The sequence below is a fragment of the Nicotiana tabacum genome, chromosome 15 (assembly GCF_000715075.1).
Source record: "Nicotiana tabacum cultivar K326 chromosome 15, ASM71507v2, whole genome shotgun sequence".
In the NCBI taxonomy this organism is placed as follows: domain Eukaryota; kingdom Viridiplantae; phylum Streptophyta; class Magnoliopsida; order Solanales; family Solanaceae; genus Nicotiana; species Nicotiana tabacum.
Genome location: NC_134094.1, coordinates 61,160,304 through 61,177,718, shown reverse-complemented (window position 1 = coordinate 61,177,718; position 17,415 = coordinate 61,160,304).

Here is a 17,415-nt window from a genome sequence, read left to right as displayed (position 1 = left end):
ATGTATTTGACCCCGGATGGGAGTTTTGATGCTTCCGTTAGTTCCGTATGGTGATTTTGAACTCGGGCGTATGTCCAGATTTGCATTTGGATATTTCTAGAAAGTTTCGGCAGTAATAGGCGAAAGTTAGAAATTTGAAGGTTTGGAATGTTTATCAGATTCGGATTATGGTTCCGGGAATTAGAATAGCTTCGTTATGTCATTTGGGACTTGTGTGCAAAATTTGAGTTCATTATGAGTTGATTCAGTAAGGTTCGACACGAGTTTTGGAAGTTGAAAGTTCAAAAGTTCATTAAGTTTGATTTGAGGTGCGATTCGTCAATTCGATGTTGTTATGCATGATTTGAGGCCTCAAATAGGTCCGTGTTAGGCTGTGAGACTTGTTGGTATTTTCGGACGAGGTCCTGAGGGGCTCGGGCGTATTTCAGAATGATTTCGGACCATTTTTCTTCATGTTTCCATTGCTGGTTGCTGCTGGTTTACTGGTGCCTCGATTGTCCGTTGCGATCGCGAAGATGGGCATGCGATCGCGTAGAGGAAATCTGGAGCTGGGGCTTTTTCTTCATCGAGGCCGTGATTGGATGGCTGCGTTCGCGTAAGGCTGTGTGGGTTACTGTTCATGTTCGCATAATGGGCACCGCGATCGCGTAAAGCAGAGATGAGAAACTGGGAGCTGGAATTTCTTCAACGCGTTCGCATAAGATGGGACGCGTTCCCGAAGCTTGGTGGCCTGTGTGCTTTGCGTTCGCATGGGTATTCTAGCGATCGCGTAGCGTATTGTTGGAGGCAGTGTTATTTGTTCTTTGAGATAGCGAAGGTTGTTCCGCGATCGCATAGGGTAGTTCTGGGCAGTGCATTTTTCTTCTTCGCGATCGCGATGGTATGTCCATGATCGCGATTTATTGATTCGTCCAGTGATTATAAATTACTCTATTTCGGAGGTGTCAGCCATTTTTGCATATTTGGAGCTATGGAGCTCGGATTGAGATGGATTTTGAAGCGATTTTCACTATATGGATTGGGGTAAGTGTTCTCTACTCGGTTTTGATTATATTTCATGAATCTATCCTCGTTTTTGGCATTTGGTTGATGATTGCAAAAGAAAAATTGTGGGGTTTTTGTCTAAAATTTCATAAAGTGAATTTTTGGGTTTTGAACATTGATTCAGAGTCGGATTTGAGTGAAACTAGTATGGTTAGACTCGTAATTTAATGGGTTGTCAGATTTTGTGAGTTTTGTCGAGTTCCGAGGTGCGGGCCTGGGTTTGACTTTTTGGTTGACTTTGGGCTTTTGATTAAAGATTCGACCTTTATCGTTTGGAATTATATTTTTTTAGGCATTAGTTGATGTTCTTGAGTTGTGTTTGGCTAGTTTTGAGCCGTTCGGAGGTTGATGCGTGTGGGATGACATTTCTAGAGTATTGTGTGGCTCGCTCGATATTGGATTTGGCTTGTTCAAGGTAAGTAACACTTCTAATCTTGGTGTTGAGGGTATGAATCCCGAATATACGTGTTATATGTTTGGTGTTGAGGTGATGCACATGCTAGGTGATAGGCGTGTGGGCATGCAACGTGTGCGGTTGTTTCTGTGGTACTATGTAGTTGCCTAATCGTGTCTTTATCCATGAGATTTCTACGTGCTAGTGTAATTGACCTGTGATCCATGTTAGTAACCATATTTAGGCTATATTCTTATCCTGTTGGGACCCACTGAGGTCATTTCTGCTGTTGAGTTATTTGCTTAAATTGCAATAACATACTCAGTCATACTCATTCATTGCATATCATATCTCAGTCTCTGTTATCATTTGTCTCACATCATATTATCATTATTTGGGCCGATTGGCATGCGATTTGTGAGGCCGAGAGACTGGAGATATTGATGACTGAGTGAGGCCGAGGGCCTGATTGGGAGGATGTTTATGGGATCGAGATGCATGCCGCAATAGACTTTATTGATTTATGCCATGATTAGCTTATATTAGCGCTTGGGCTGGATCTGCCCCTCTGGAGTCTGCACACCCACAGTGAGCGCAAGTACCTACTAAGTGCGAGTGTCGAGTGTGAGTGCCGAGAGTGAGTGCCGAGTGATTGGGAGGACTAAGTGACTGTGAAGACTGTGTGACTGTGAGGACTGAGTGATTGGGAGGATTGAGTGACAGGGAGGACTGAGTTAATTGATACTCTGAGAGTATGCATATAGTTTTATCACTGTGTTGCATTGCATTCGACATGCACACTTGATATACATGCATAAAGATGTATTTTCCTCATGGTGTATGGTATTGTGTCATTCATAACTTCACATACACATTGACATGTAGGCATAAAGATGTACTTTCCTCATGCCATTTGATAATGAAACATCTTACCGTGAATATTTTTGGGAAAAATCACAATTTTTAAGATTTACTCACATTTTGGTGATTTCAGTAAAAGATTTGAGTTTTCACTGTTATATTTGAAAATCATACCTATTTTCGAAACAGTGAACGAGCTGAGCATTTTATCTTTGAGTTATTTCTTGTACCACTTTTATTATATTTTTATGAGCTGTTATTGGCTATTGGTGTTGGCCTCTGACCTTTGTCCCAGCTCATCACTACTTTCAACCTAAAGTTAGGTTTGCTACTTATTGAGTACATAGGGTCGATTGTACTCATACTATACTTCTGCACCTTGCATGCAGATTTGGATGCTGATGTTGTTGTGTATGGTGGGAGCTGGCATTGAAGATGTACCTGCGACCCGATCATAGTTGCCTCTTGTTCTTGGTAGCTTTAGAATTACTAATCTGTTCATGTATATTTTGAATATATGATGTATTTATTTCATTCCAGCTTAAAAACTCTAAATTTTAGAAGCTCATGATTTGTACTACCAGTCCTTGGGAATTCTTTGTATAGAAGTACAACTATATTATCATTACAATTTCTTAGTAAATCCCAATGAATAGGATTATTGTTTCAAATTGGCTTACATAGCAGGTTGGGTTTGGTGCCATCATGACTAGTTGGATTTTGGGTCGTGACAAGTTGGTACCAGAGCTTTAGGTTCATAGGTTCTATGATTCATGAGCAAGTGTCTAGTAGAGTCTTGCAGATCGGTATGATTACGTCCATACCTATCTTCGAGAGGCTACAAGGGTTTTAGGATAAACTTCTCATCTTTCATTCCTTATCGTGCGACATTGATTCAGCTTGAAGCCTGTTACACCCTATATTTTCGTATGTAAAAATGCGTCGTAAGCAAACTAATGTAGGACAAAAAAATGAGATAATATTTAAAAGTATATAAAGTAAGTTAATCATGTTACCTCTGAGGTTACAAATATTGAAGATCATGAACAACAAGTACAAAGAGGGTTGGACAGTTCAGAAGCTAAAGCAATTAAATAAAACAATGTTTCATCGAAAGTCGACAAGTTGGGAATGTTATAACATGTACCTTTGGGGTGAGACTAGGGTGATTAACATGATAAAGAGATTATGTTATGATTTATATTAGTCGTATTACATCCGTGTGTTATGTTTTTAAGTCAAGCGAGTTGTGGAACAAAAGTCGATGAAAGTCATCACAAGTTACATTCATAAGTTTTACTGAAACTTTGGGTCAAATGTAACTGCAATTTTCTCCCAATATACTTAGAGTTATGGTGTGTTCCACACATCAAATTAAAGATCTATGAGTCTATTTTCCAAAGCATTAAACCATTTGTCAATACGATATCGGAGTAGAGAGATATGTGCATTTTTGCGATACTGCGCAAGCTGCTAGGTGACAAGTAGGTGTGTCACCTACTTGCTTAAATGAAAGCCCAAAAATGGGCCATTTCGGGTCGTCCAAAGAGGCCTTTTAAGGGCCTATTTTCTTCATATATTAGACTTAAAATAGAGCATAATAACCAGACATAAGCTCTGCAAAGAATCCTCCCAAAAATTTCCCACAAACCCTAATTGATTTTCTCTCCCTTTCAAGTTCCAATTGGAGGTAAAACTTAGAGTTTGAAGAACCAAGATAGGAGCTGAGTTATCCAACAAATAAGGTGATTTTACTGCTCTCTTTCATCCATTTTTTCTTCTGTAAATTCATGGTAAGTCGTTCTATACTTGTAAGAACTCACGGGATGGTGATCGGAAGCCGTGAGTTCGAGTTATTCACTTGTAGCGGACTGTTTTGTGGACTGTTTTGTGTTGCTGTTGGGCTGCGTGTTTTATTACTATTTTGTGGAGTTTTGGAGGAGGAAGGGGGTTTATAAACACCATATAAATGTAGGGTGGTTGGCTGGTCGTTCGTCATAACATTTTCGGGTCGTTTGACACTACTACGGTGGTCGTTTTGTGTACGAAGAGATTGGGGTGTGTTGGGCTGTTTTGTAGTATTTGATGGTGTATATAGGGCTGGAAAATGATGTATATATGTTGTTATTGTTCTGTCCTTGTATTGTTGGTGTTATCTTGAAGTTGGAGGAAGGGCATATTATAGGGGAGATGCTGCCCGTTTTAATACAAAATAGGTTTGTCGTTCGTTGTGCGATAGTTGTACCTTTCGTAACTTAACGATAGTATTATTATCATTCTTGTAGATTAAGGTGCGAAGAGGTGAGTTCAACTTGGTGATTGAAAAGATTGTGATAAGGTATGTTAAGGCTAAGCCTTCCTTCATTTTGGCATGATCTCGTAGCTACATGTGTTAGTAATGAGACAAAAAGAGAAGTTCATATTCATGAATTTATTCACACTATTCTAGTCTCATAAGTTACAATATTATTCCTTATCGAGACTCTATATTCAATTTTAGTATTGTCTTCTTTCAGTCAAGAGAGCAGCAAGCCTATATATACAGTATTACAGTATTTTCATTACCATCGAGCTATAATCGATGGGCAGGCCCCTATTGGGCAACCTCTGATCAGATGGAAAGTTATATACCGAGCCTACTGTGGCCGAGCGCCTATGAGCGAGCCCAGCATGGTCGAGATACATAGCCTAGTATGGCCGAGCGCCTATAAGCGAGCCTACTATGGCAGAGCAGTTATATATACCGAGCCTTATAAGGCCGTACAATTATTTTACTTACTATATTGAAGGAGTTGAGTCAGTATCAGCAGGTAAGTATATCTCCAGATCATCTTTGACTCCCAGTTAATTTCAGTTATCATATTATCAGTTCAGTTTCAGATTTCAGTTATTTTATTGCCTTACATACTCGGTACATTATTTCGTACTGACGTCCCTTTTTGGGGGCGCTGCATTTCATGCGTGCAGGTTCAGACAGACAGACGGGTAGACCTCCTCAGTAGGTGTTTCCCGAGTTCCGCCTGATCGGTAAGCTCCACGTCTTTCGGAGTTGCCAGGACTAGAGTTTTGTGTACATCTTATGTATATCTGTATATATGTTATGGGTAGGTCGGGGCCCTGTTCCGATCACAGTACATCTATCAGTAGAGGCTTGTAGGCATATCCTGTTGGTTAGTGCAGTATGTTGGGTTTGTATAAATTGGTGGTTTGTCAGCTGTAGTAGCTATGACGGCCTTGTCGGCCTAGCTTTATATTGATATTTAGTTAGTGCTAGTTTCCATTCAGTTTTATATTTTGCTTCGCAAATTGTCTTGCAAGGTGGCCCCATGGCCAAAGTATGACATTATGTGTTCAGAGTCCCTTAGTCGCAATTTGGTACGCCAGGTTAGGTGAGGCACGGGGTGCTTGTCTCGCTCCTAGGTTCGGGGCGTGACAAACTTGGTATCAGAGCAGTTCTGTCCTAGGGAGTCTACAAGCCGTGTCTAGTAGGGTCTTGTTTATAGATGTGTTGTGCACCACATTATATAAGCAGGGCACTACAGGGCATTTAGGAGTTAGTTACCCTTCTTTGAAATCTAAATCGTGCTATAGAACTGAGTTATAGGAAATTTGAATTAAACTTATGTGTTGGTGTTTGCATGCACAGATGACGGTGACTAGGAAGACTACGGCTAGCCAGAGGAGAGATACAGCAGCAGGTGAGGGGACCAGCAGGGTACCCCCAGTAGATGGGGCCCAGTCTGAGGCTCAAGGGGAGACCCCTACTCAGCCATTACCGGCTCCTCCACCAACTACGGAGATTCCTAGGGAAACCGCACATCCAGTTCCCCCTCCACTTCCATCAGATCAGGACTTAAGGAGTGCGGTGCATTTGTTGACACAGTTGGTAGCTACCCAGCAACATGCTAGGGCATCAGCTAGTGCAGGAACTTCTGAGGGGTCTGGGAGTTCAAGGGTCCGAGAGTTTATTGCTTTGAGTCCCCCAGAGTTCACGGGGACAGATCAGAGGGAGGACCCGCAGGATTTCATAGATCAGCTTCACAGGATCTTTCGTGTTATGCATGCCACGGAGAAAGAGGCAGTTGAGCTAGCAGCTTTTCGACTCCGAGATATAGCCATCCTTTGGTATGAGGGATGGGAGAGGTCCAGGGGACGTGATACACCTCCAGCTATTTGGGAGAATTTTTCAGATGCTTTCCTTGACCAGTACTTACCGCGGGAGATCCGACAGGCTCGAGTCGATCAGTTTCTAGCCCTCAAGCAGGGTAATATGAGTGTTCGAGAGTATAGTCTCCGTTTTGACTCATTGGCCAGATATGCACCATCCATAGTTTCTACTATGCGGGACAGGATTTACAGGTTTATAGCAGGGTTAGCCCCAGAGTTAACCGAGGCATGTGCCACCGCTGCATTGCAGGATAGTATGGATATCTCCCGGATTCAGGCATTCGCCCAGAATATAGAAAGGGGTAGGCGTCGGCAGCAGGGTACAGAGAGGGCTGAGCAAGGGCAACGTAAGAGGATGGAGATTTCCCAGGTCTCGGGAGCAATCTCAGGGTAGTTATAGGACCCAGTACTTCGGACGGCCACCTAGGCCTCCGCCACCTCAGTTACAGGGTTACGGGTATGACCGCTATACTCAGTCAGGACCAGGTGAGAGCTCACGGGCGTCGGGTTTGCAGCGACAACGAGGTTCTGCGCAGACATGGTCATTTCCTCCGCGGTGTGACATCTGTGGTAGAGGACACTTGGGTCAATGCCGAGCAGGTTCTGATGCTTGTTATACATGTGGGCGTCCGGGGCATATGATGCGAGATTGCCCAAATAGAGATTCTGGGGGAATGGCACAACCAGCGAGTTCAGCAACAGGATCGTCTATGTCCGTGCATCCTTCAAGGCGTGAGTCTCAGTCTTCGGCTGGTAGAGGTCGAGGCAGAGGTAGAGGTTCCAGTTCAAGTGGTAATCAGAACCGTATCTATGCTTTAGCGGGTCGACAGGACCAGGAGTCTTCACCAGACGTTGTGACAGGTATATTAACCATTTGCTCTCACGATGCTTATGCTTTGATAGACCCGGGATCTACTTTATCGTATATTACCCCATTTGTCGCGAGGAAGTTTGGTATAGTGCCTGAAATACTAAGTGATCCTTTTGCGGTATCTACACCGGTCGGAGAATCGATTATTGCTAGACGGGTTTACCGAGGTTGTACGGTGACAATTTGTAGTCGTCAGACCTCAGCTGACCTAGTTGAGCTAGAGATGATGGACTTTGATGCTATCATGGGCATGGACTGGTTGGCAGCTTGCTATGCCACAGTTGATTGCCGAGCAAAGGTAGCCAAATTTCATTTTCCGGGTGAGCCAGTCCTTGAATGGGTAGGTAATACACCAACACCCAGAGGTAGGTTTATTTCCTATCTGAAGGCGAGGAAAATGATCGCAAAAGGGTGCATTTATCATATTGTGCGAGTTAGAGATGCAGATGCTGAGATACCTACACTTCAGTCTATTCCCATAGTCAAAGAGTATGCAGATGTGTTTCCAGATGAGCTTCCAGGTATTCCTCCAGAGCGAGAGATTGATTTTAGCATCGATTTGCTTCCAGGAACTCAACCAATATCCGTCCCTCCGTATAGAATGGCACCTGCCGAATTGAAGGAGTTGAAGGAGCAGTTAAAAGATTTGCTGGAGAAAGGTTACATTAGGCCCAGTACCTCACCTTGGGGTGCACCGGTACTATTTGTGCGGAAGAAAGACGGCTCGCTGAGGATGTGTATCGATTATAGGCAGTTGAACAAGGTAACTATTAAGAATAAGTATCCACTTCCAAGGATCGATGACTTGTTTGATCAGTTGCAGGGAGCTAGATGCTTTTCCAAGATTGATTTGAGGTCGGGGTACCACCAGGTCAGAGTTCGGGAAAAAGATATTCCGAAGACAGCCTTCAGGACCCGATATGGCCACTTCGAGTTCCTTGTCATGTCCTTCGGGTTGACTAATGCACCCGCTGTATTTATGGACTTGATGAATAGCCTATTCCGGCCATTTTTAGATCTGTTCGTGATAGTATTTATTGATGATATTCTGGTTTATTCCCGTTCAGAGGATGAGCATGCGGACCACCTGCGAGCGGTACTCCAAACCCTCCGTGATCGTTAGTTGTATGCTAAGTTTTCTAAATGTGAGTTCTGGTTGAAGTCTGTAGCATTCTTGGGGCATATTGTATCAGATGAAGGGATAAAGGTGGACACTCAGAAGATTGAGGCCGTGAAATCTTGGCCTAGACCTACCACTCCGACAGAGGTTCGTAGCTTTTTAGGCTTAGCAGGATACTATCGGAGGTTCGTAGAGGGTTTTTCTTCCCTTTCGGCACCATTGACGAAGTTGACACAGAAAGAAACTAAGTTTCAATGGACAGAGGCTTGTGAGCGGAGTTTCCAAGAGCTTAAGAACAAGTTGACCTCAGCTCCAATTCTAACACTTCCAGAGGGTCTAGAGGGTTATGCCGTGTATTGTGATGCATCAGGTGTCGGGTTAGGATGTGTCCTGATGCAACATGGGAAGGTAATTGCATATGCTTCAAGGCAGTTGAGGAAGCACGAGAGGAATTATCCGACCCACGACCTCGAGTTAGCTGCGGTTGTCCATGCACTTAAGATATGGCGGCATTATTTATATGGTGTTCATGTTGATATATTTACTGATCATAAAAGCCTACAATATATTTTCAAGCAGAAAGAGTTGAATTTGCGACAGAGGCGATGGCTTGAGTTATTGAAAGATTACGATGTTAACATTCTCTACCATCCAGGGAAAGCTAATGTTGTAGCAGATGCCTTAAGTCGCCGATCTATGGGTAGCTTAGCACATGTAGAGCCCGAGAAAAGACAATTAGCTAGAGATATTCATCAATTGGCTTCGTTGGGGGTTCGGTTAGTAGATTCTGAGGATGGTGGAGTTGTAATCCAAAACACTGCAAAATCATCCCTCATAGCTGAAGTCAAGGAAAGGCAGTACGAGGACCCAGAGTTGGTCGAGTTGAGAGAGCGAGTTCCGCAGCAGAAGAAGCCATTGTTAGAGCTCAAGGGAGATGGGGTTCTCAGATACAAGGGTCGTTTGTGTGTTCCAGATGTAGCAGGGCTACGAGACAGGATTATGTCAGAGGCACATTATTCATGGTATTCCATCCACCCTGGATCGACGAAGATGTATCATGACATTAAGGATATGTACTGGTGGAATGATATGAAGAAGAACATTGCTGAGTTTGTCGCCCAATGTACTAGTTGCCAGCAAGTGAAGGTAGAACACCAGAAGCCCGGAGGGCTAATGCAGACTATAGAGATCCCGACATGGAAATGGGAGGCGATAAACATGGACTTTATCATGGGTTTACCTCGTTCTAATCGTAAGTTCGATTCCATATGGGTGATAGTCGATAGGCTCACGAAATCAGCTCACTTCCTACCGGTCAGATCTACATATACAGCAGAAGATTATGCAAAGTTATATATTAAGGAGATAGTGCGGCTACACGGAGTACCAGTTTCTATTATATCTGACCGTGGGGCTCAGTTTACAGCACATTTTTGGAGGTCATTTCAGAGAGGTCTAGGGACTCAGGTGAATCTCAGCACAGCTTTTCATCCACAGACTGATGGACAAGCCGAGCGCACAATTCAGACGCTCGAGGATATGTTACGAGTATGTGTGTTGGATTTTAAAAGAAGTTGGGATGAACATCTACCTCTTATCGAGTTTGCATATAATAACAGTTACCACTCCAGTATCCAGATGGCTCCGTACGAGGCTTTGTATGGGCGTAAGTGCAGATCTCCTATAGGATGGTTTGATGTTGGAGAATCTGGGTTACATGGGCCAGACCTGGTTCAGCAGGCCGTAGAGAAAGTAAAGGTTATCCGGGAGCGACTGTTGACAGCTCAGAGTCGTCAGAAGTCATATTTTGACGTGCGGCGACGAGACTTAGAGTTCAGGATTAATGACTGGGTATTCTTAAAGGTATCACCTATGAAGGGCGTGATGAGGTTTGGCAAGAAAGGAAAGCTTAGCCCACGGTATATTGGGCCTTATAAGATCATTCGGAGAGTGGGCCAACTAGCTTATGAGTTAGAGTTGCCCTCAGAATTGGAGTTTGTCCATCCGGTTTTTCACGTATCTATGCTACGGAAGTGCATTGGCGATCCTACCCGAGTGGTGCCCACGGATGATGTACAGATTACAGAGGACTTGTCATACGAGGAAATTCCAGTTGCCATCCTAGACCGACAAATCCGCAATCTACGAAATAAGGAGGTAGCTTCCGTAAAGGTTTTATGGAGGAGCAAGAATGTACAAGAGATGACGTGGGAATCAGAGGAAGAAATGAAGTCTAAATACCCCCACCTATTTCAAAATGAAGATATGGTTCGAGATGGGACGCTACAACATAGCTCTATGTAGGCTAGCAGGTCATCAGGTAAGCTTTTATTTTTCACTTTCAATATTTATGATTTACGGTCGGTGAGGCAAATTGCTGCTATTTATAAAGATTGGCCATGTGTGGCATGCATAGTATGTTTCTGGCTACGTGCAGGTTGGTTTTAACCTAGTGTACGAAGGATACTCAGGAAAAAGTTTCCAAAGTCTCCAAGAGTAAACATTCGAGGATGAATGTTCCCAAGGGGGAGTGATGTTACACCCTATATTTTCGTATGTAAAAATGCGTCGTAAGCAAACTAATGTAGGACAAAAAAATGAGATAATATTTAAAAGTATATAAAGTAAGTTAATCATGTTACCTCTGAGGTTACAAATATTGAAGATCATGAACAACAAGTACAAAGAGGGTTGGACAGTTCAGAAGCTAAAGCAATTAAATAAAACAATGTTTCATCGAAAGTCGACAAGTTGGGAATGTTATAACATGTACCTTTGGGGTGAGACTAGGGTGATTAACATGATAAAGAGATTATGTTATGATTTATATTAGTCGTATTACATCCGTGTGTTATGTTTTTAAGTCAAGCGAGTTGTGGAACAAAAGTCGATGAAAGTCATCACAAGTTACATTCATAAGTTTTACTGAAACTTTGGGTCAAATGTAACTGCAATTATCTCCCAATATACTTAGAGTTATGGTGTGTTCCACCCATCAAATTAAAGATCTATGAGTCTATTTTCCAAAGCATTAGACCATTTGTCAATACGACATCGGAGTAGAGAGATATGTGCATTTTTGCGATACTGCGCAAGCTGCTAGGTGACAAGTAGGTGTGTCACCTACTTGCTTAAATGAAAGCCCAAAAATGGGCCATTTCGGGTCGTCCAAAGAGGCCTTTTAAGGGCCTATTTTCTTCATATATTAGACTTAAAATAGAGCATAATAACCAGACATAAGCTCTGCAAAGAATCCTCCCAAAAATTTCCCACAAACCCTAGTTGATTTTCTCTCCCTTTCAAGTTCCAATTGGAGGTAAAACTTAGAGTTTGAAGAACCAAGATAGGAGCTGAGTTATCCAACAAATAAGGTGATTTTACTGCTCTCTTTCATCCATTTTTTCTTCTGTAAATTCATGGTAAGTCGTTCTATACTTGTAAGAACTCACGGGATGGTGATCGGAAGCCGTGAGTTCGAGTTATTCACTTGTAGCGGACTGTTTTGTGGACTGTTTTGTGTTGCTGTTGGGCTGCGTGTTTTATTACTATTTTGTGGAGTTTTGGAGGAGGAAGGGGGTTTATAAACACCATATAAATGTAGGGTGGTTGGCTGGTCGTTCGTCATAACATTTTCGGGTCGTTTGACACTACTACGGTGGTCGTTTTGTGTACGAAGAGATTGGGGTGTGTTGGGCTGTTTTGTAGTATTTGATGGTGTATATAGGGCTGGAAAATGATGTATATATGTTGTTATTGTTCTGTCCTTGTATTGTTGGTGTTATCTTGAAGTTGGAGGAAGGGCATATTATAGGGGAGATGCTGCCCGTTTTAATACAAAATAGGTTTGTCGTTCGTTGTGCGATAGTTGTACCTTTCGTAACTTAACGATAGTATTATTATCATTCTTGTAGATTAAGGTGCGAAGAGGTGAGTTCAACTTGGTGATTGAAAAGATTGTGATAAGGTATGTTAAGGCTAAGCCTTCCTTCATTTTGGCATGATCTCGTAGCTACATGTGTTAGTAATGAGACAAAAGAGAAGTTCATATTCATGAATTTATTCACACTATTCTAGTCTCATAAGTTACAATATTATTCCTTATCGAGACTCTATATTCAATTTTAGTATTGTCTTCTTTCAGTCAAGAGAGCAGCAAGCCTATATATACAGTATTACAGTATTTTCATTACCATCGAGCTATAATCGATGGGCAGGCCCCTATTGGGCAACCTCTGATCAGATGGAAAGTTATATACCGAGCCTACTGTGGCCGAGCGCCTATGAGCGAGCCCAGCATGGTCGAGATACATAGCCTAGTATGGCCGAGCGCCTATAAGCGAGCCTACTATGGCAGAGCAGTTATATATACCGAGCCTTATAAGGCCGTACAATTATTTTACTTACTATATTGAAGGAGTTGAGTCAGTATCAGCAGGTAAGTATATCTCCAGATCATCTTTGACTCCCAGTTAATTTCAGTTATCATATTATCAGTTCAGTTTCAGATTTCAGTTATTTTATTGCCTTACATACTCGGTACATTATTTCGTACTGACGTCCCTTTTTTGGGGGCGCTGCATTTCATGCGTGCAGGTTCAGACAGACAGACGGGTAGACCTCCTCAGTAGATATTTCCCGAGTTCCGCCTGATCGGTAAGCTCCACGTCTTTCGGAGTTGCCAGGACTAGAGTTTTGTGTACATCTTATGTATATCTGTATATATGTTATGAGTAGGTCGGGGCCCTGTTCCGATCACAGTACATCTATCAGTAGAGGCTTGTAGGCATATCCTGTTGGTTAGTGCAGTATGTTGGGTTTGTATAAATTGGTGGTTTGTCAGCTGTAATAGCTATGACGGCCTTATCGGCCTAGCTTTATATTGATATTTAGTTAGTGCTAGTTTCCATTCAGTTTTATATTTTGCTTCGCAAATTGTCTTGCAAGGTGGCCCCATGGCCAAAGTATGACATTATGTGTTCAGAGTCCCTTAGTCGCAATTTGGTACGCCAGGTTAGGTGAGGCACGGGGTGCTTGTCTCGCTCCTAGGTTCGGGGCGTGACAAAGCCTATCTCTTTGAATTCCTTCCACTCACTCGTATGCACATGTGAGTGCTTGGTATCAGTTGTACATCTATGGCTTGTGGAATTCCATGGATGAGGTGCGAGATATGTTTTCTGTGTTTTGGTGATGGGCTAGTTTGAAGGACTTGAGGCTGGGTTTGGACCGCAGCTTAGGCTCAGTAGTTTCAGTTGTGTAAGCATATACTTTTGGACTTCTATGTACAGTGGTGTCCCTATGAGTGGAATTTGTGGCTCGATGAGTGGTTGGATGACTAAATGATGAGTATGATGTGACTGTGGGCTGTGTTCAGATGGTTTGAATGTGACGTGTAGTCTCGAGTTATAAGTGTGTTAAAGGATCTTTCATGTTGTTTAATTATGGGATGATTTAGATTCTCATGTCTTATTGATGAGTTCAGACTCAGGAAGATTAAGTGATTGTGTAGTAGTTGTGGCTGTGAAAGGGTATAGAGAGATGTCAGTTTGAGGCTAAACATATGGGTTATAACCTGCGGGGTAAGCTACGTATGTGTGATCCTTATGATGTTGTGAGGAGGGTTTCTTTTCTACTAGTGGGTTATAGGTATTGTGATTTGAGTTTGGATTGGTTGAGAAAGTTGACCTGACTGTCAGGAGGATAAATGAGAGCTTAGCAGATGATTTGAGGTACTATATGGTTTGTGTTATAAGAGCTTATAAAGGATATAGTTGAATCTCACTGCGGTATGGTCTCGCCCCCCAGGTTCGGGGCGTGATGTTACATCCCGCATTTTCATACATTAAAGTTTTGTCGTAAGTTAATTGACGTAAGTTCGGGAATGAGATTATTTTGGGATTATAAGTAGTACGCTACTTCAAACAAGTGATAAGTAAATTCGTGAAGGTGAGAGGGTAAGCGAATCGAAGGAAGTGAGTTTCGTCGAAGTTTGACATTTTTGGATAAATACGGTCCAAGATATAATACCCGGTTATTTATGGATTAGTGCCATACAAGGTACCACATGACCATGATAGTGAGGTGTATAAGGTATGCTAAAAGTGAGTAATATTTTAAGTAATTTGAGATAATTCTTAATTATGTGGACAATTGGATTACTTAATGATTTTGGTGGGAAGATTAGCTAAGAAATTAAAGTCCTTGGGATAAAGATTTAGGACACTTTAACGTGGCAGCCTTGCCTTAGGGAAATGGTGACTATTAAGTTCACATAAAAGGTGTCAATATTTGGAAAAGTCTTTGGCCAAGTAACCCTTATCAAATGGGGCCCACACCACTATTATAAGGAACCTTTCATGGGTGCTATGGAATATTTATGATACAATCTTTTAACAATTCAATCCTTTGTCTATGAACTGAGCTTAAATCTTTCTTTTAACTTATACCGGAATCTTCTACGACTGTATGATTGACAACATATATGCTGCATGTATAAAACTCTGAACTCTTAAGTGCGTTCATAACGTAACTAACTCTGGATCATTAATTGAATAATTCTTTTCGTCTATTCTCAGCTTTCTTTAAACGTAAGCCATTATTTTTCCTGGTTTTTCTTCCCCCTTATTGCGTGCATACCTAGCTTATCTTAGTTCCCACGCATGCCGGAGTTTTCGTGCAACTCATATGTTCTCGAATATTACTTTTGATTTTACTTCCCTTTCATTAGCCACGGTAGGTGACACTTTCTTGTGGAGTGCATACAATGTTGTAGTGAGACTGTTTTTACATGACCATTTCTCCTTCGAGTTACCATGTTTAGGTTGAAGCCTTCTTCCTTATTTCCTCAGCTAGTCTTTCATTGTAGTACTTAGGGAGGACCTTCTGACTCTTGTAAAGCTGTGAGCTTATTACATCATATACTCGACAGAAGTTTTGATGTTCTTCCTCGCCTATAATTATCGGTAGTTACTTATCTCCACGCCCTTGTGCTTGTAGGGTTGCTTCTGAACTAATATTTTGACTGTCTTCCCAATGGAATTCTCTTTTATTCCCCTAATACTCATATGGTACCTTTAACTTCCTCAACTCCTATATAAATATATCTCAAGTATTACAATGTCATAACTGCGAGGCTGAATTTACTATATTGGCTTTTACTATGTTTATCTTGCACAATCTGCTAATTTGTCTACAACCTCTTGTCTAGCCATAACTAGGATCTTCCTGAATTAACTACTAACTACTCGTTGGCACATTCTCGTATCAATATTACACGTAATCTTTCTTGGGTTATTTCCTTTGTCTTAACTTACCTTTCGCGCTGGCTCCTTATCTATCAATAACATCCCGGGCAGGAACCCTTATTTCCTTTCCTTGACGTCGTGCTTGCATAATATTCTAGAATCGTAACATATCTGTAGGATTTGAGTAAGTTCAATCTCATCCCTTTCTTATTTTTATCGCATTCTTCCTTTACCATTCCATAATTACTAGAACCACTTAATTCCGACTTAATGCCACATCACTCCATATTCCCTCCTTTAGGGGAGTACTAAGAGTTGAAGCCACGACGATCTACCTATAGATGTTTTACCTTTTCATCTTTGGCACCCTTACTCGCCTTGCGGTAATCCTTTTGTACCAAGGATAAAAACATTCCTTGCTCGCGAGGGTGACACTTAGTGTAACTGGCACATACAGTCCCTTAAGCTTAACTTTGCTTACATTGCTTGCTTTAGGGAAGCGTTTTCCTGAATGACCATTCTTTGAATTTCTCATGAATCTTCTTCTGTTGTCCATTCTATTATCGCCGGAATGAAATCTGAAATTCTCATGTTGCCAACCATTATCAAATCACTCAGTCCCTAATTCATATTTAGTTTATCTTGTTCACCAGACCATACTGATTTCTATTATTTTAGGGTCTAACGTTTCCTTCTGGTAGTCGCGTTAGAGTCACGAACTTATTTCTCGAAATGAGGATATGACTTTATGGCCTATACTCCTTTATTGTCTCAAGGCCTGTCACCTTTTGTCTTTTCCTTCCCTTGTCTATAGGCTCTGTAATACTGTCATTTTTTTGGTTTACCGTTGTCATCCATGTACCACATTTTACTCATAATGCTTCATTAACTCTTTTCTTATTTCCCTGCTAACATCTTTGTCTATCACTTTATTTTGAATACTCCAACAAGACATTCTTTTGCTTTTAGCTCCCCTTGCTCCATCCCCTGGATCTTCGGGTTGCCTAACATTCTCACTTTACTAGGGACGAGAGCCATAATAAGGTAATACTTATCCCTTCTAAGATTCCAGTGCCTGTGTTTGTAGTACTCATATCTTCCTGTACTATTTTACAGTGCACCATCTGGGTGTCTCACAAGGAGATCTATTAGCACATTTGTAATATCCTTCGGAAATGTTAACTAACATAACCAATACACCCACCATTTTGGGTTACTCTAACTCCATCTAAATCCTGATATCTCGTCCTTCTCTTAAACTATATCTTGTTAGCTCCCATTGGGCATAAGTGAGATGGGTGTGACCAATTGTACATACCTCTGTTACTGTTGAAGGTAATTCAAAATGCTTACATTTCTCTTCCTGACTTGTAGATAATGATCATCTTCACTAACGGGGTACCTCATACCCTTCTTCATCTTGCTTCTTTTACTTGTTAAAATTTGTATTTATCGTCTGAATCTCTCATTGCCTTTCACCATAGGGGTGGATAGATATTCTTGCCTTAAGGCTCCTTATCAAGAAACTTACACCTTTCAGTACACACATGGTCTGCTAAAGACCTCACATTTACTCATCGTAAGTATCATACACAAATCGAGTTCCTCTGACTCAGCACTTCCACAACTATATCTCTTACCAACCATCTTTTTGGATGTAGGTATCATCTTATTACAAATAAAATAGAATTTAGGAGTCTGAATTCTTACAAGTGAG